This window comes from Corvus brachyrhynchos, unplaced genomic scaffold (genome assembly GCF_000691975.1).
Source record: "Corvus brachyrhynchos isolate BGI_N302 unplaced genomic scaffold, ASM69197v1 scaffold115, whole genome shotgun sequence".
Classification (NCBI taxonomy): Eukaryota; Metazoa; Chordata; class Aves; order Passeriformes; family Corvidae; genus Corvus; species Corvus brachyrhynchos.
Window position 1 is genome coordinate 275,544 of NW_008239553.1, and position 2,213 is coordinate 277,756.

Genomic DNA, 2,213 nt, shown 5'->3' on the forward strand with positions numbered 1-2,213 from the left:
GGCCGCGGGCTCCCTCCCCCTGCCCCGAAACTCTGAGCACGGGGAAACCGCGCGGAGCCCGAACCTGGGTGCAGGTGGCTTTTGAGGGGCTGCCCGGATACACAGGCGGCGCTGCCGAAAGGAACGGGAATAAGTAAGTGCTGTGAAGGTTTCGTACGCAAAAGCGCTGGGGATGCTCCGCGGGGAGCGGGGTCAGGACAGGCCGTGCTCCCCTTGCCGGAAGGCTCGTTTGTTCCGCTGCAGATCCATCACCGGGATGTTCCTAATTCGCTCAGTCCCACAGAATCATCACTCAGCACAACGTGTGGCCAGCTCATTTGTCCCCCTGTCAGAAGGCACTGATCGGCATCCAGCTCCGTACGCTGGGGAGCACTTCCCTAAAATCTGACAGCTCCCACAGGCAGTAAAGAGTTGAAAATGTGCCACACAACTTCTTCGTGAAGGAAAAATCTTACTGAAACTGTGACAATTACAGTATTAACACTCAGGAAAGCAAGACTCATTTACCATCTTTGGCCTCAAATTCCCTGTGCAAGTAACTCACTTGTCTCCGTATGTGCCACCTCCTCTCTGCCTTCCTCCTCTCCTCCTCTGTCTGCCTTTTGATTTTGACTGTAACCTACTGGAGCCAAGTCAAAAGATGGCTGGCTAACATTTTTTTTTAAAGGCCTGCCCAGCAGAGAATTAATCAAGATGAAAACAGGTTTTCTTCATGAAGCATCTTGCCAGTCTCAGCATAAATCAAGAGACACGGACACCAATTAATTAAAGAACAAATTAGTTGAAGTAAAATGAGCTGGTTTTACACATAGCCTGAGCAGTTTGCCCCTGCAAGCCACCCTCTAATTCTGTTAATTTATAAACTGCAAACCTAGAGTCTAATTAATTCTCTTCATTTCCTCCACAAACTATAAATACACTGACCGTACCTAGTGCAAGCTTTAGAGAGAAAGAACCTGAGCAAAAAACACACGGGTAATAACTCCTGCACCATGTGTTTCAGTAATTCTGATGACTTACAGCTTTTCCACTTTTTGATTTCCCTATCTCTAAAATTAGAGACACTTCAGAGCCATGATGGAGGTCAGTTTTCTGCTCTTCTTCCCTCCCTTTCCTGCACGATATGAACTCTGTCCCCTTAAAGGAATCTTCCTTCCCTAGCACATAAAGATGGTCCTGTGGAAACAGATCTGTTCTTGGTCTGAGTTTCCAATATAGTATTAATTTTTCCTGTGGTACCAAACAGTTCTGCCCCCAGCCTTTCTCCACACCTGTATTACAACTAGACCAGTTTGGCAATAGAAACCCAAAGATGATTCAAGTATTTCCTACATCCTCTGTCAGTATACAAACATGCCTGTGCACAGAGCTTCACATTAAATGGTGAAAGAAAACCTGGGTACAGCTCAGCACACAAATTATGCTGAAACAGTGACAAGTCAGATAACTGTTATTTAACAAGGGTGCCCATGGTACTGCATTTAACAGAGGAGAATTTGGCATATTTACCGTAAACTAGGCAACTAAAGCCCCAAAGGCAGCTCATTGCTATCTGGATAAGAAAAGGGTTAGAAATCACTTGCTTTTACCTTTCCTGAAGGGAAGAAATCATAAATTCTTAAGAGAATTAAGTCCTTAATATGGGTGGAATAATTTATAAAGCCAAGGTCTGAGGTAGAAGGGAGAGTTTCTAAATGTTTCTTCTAAATAAAAAGTAATAAACATCAATACATGGTGGATATAGTTCAGACAGATGCAGAAAATGCTTGAGGAAGGCGGAGGTCCCACATAACCCTTGCAATAAAGGGTACTTTTTCTCCAGCCTCTTTTCACCATCATCCCGTAGCACACCTCATGGAAATGACAACTTTTTAAAGGCACTTTAGTGTAAAATGTAGTTCTTAAGTTGTTGCTGTTCTTTCTCATGACAATACCAACAGCTAATTAGAAACAGAGTCATTTGGGATATAGACATTACAATCACTCTTTTATTAAATCTTCCACGCTAGGAATCCCCATCAGAATCACTAACCTAAATGGGAAATCCTTGAGACAGCAATGTTTCACCAACAGGCTAGCTGCAGCTTGGATGACATGGTTCCATGATGGAGTGATGTCCTGCATGGGAACTGGGGGAAAGCTGATGCCACGAAGATTTTTTGCCTTTTCTTTTATGCCCCTGTTATACCTTTTTTACAACTTCTGTATTCCTA

At 43.8% G+C, this 2,213-nt stretch overlaps 1 protein-coding gene across 3 annotated transcripts in view; it reads right to left on the bottom strand.

Annotated features, from left to right (window-relative positions):
• TSPAN4 (tetraspanin 4) overlaps positions 1–2,213 on the bottom strand; it is a 405,419-nt gene that overhangs the window by 188,935 nt on the left and 214,271 nt on the right. The gene's annotated exons all lie outside the window — the stretch shown is intronic.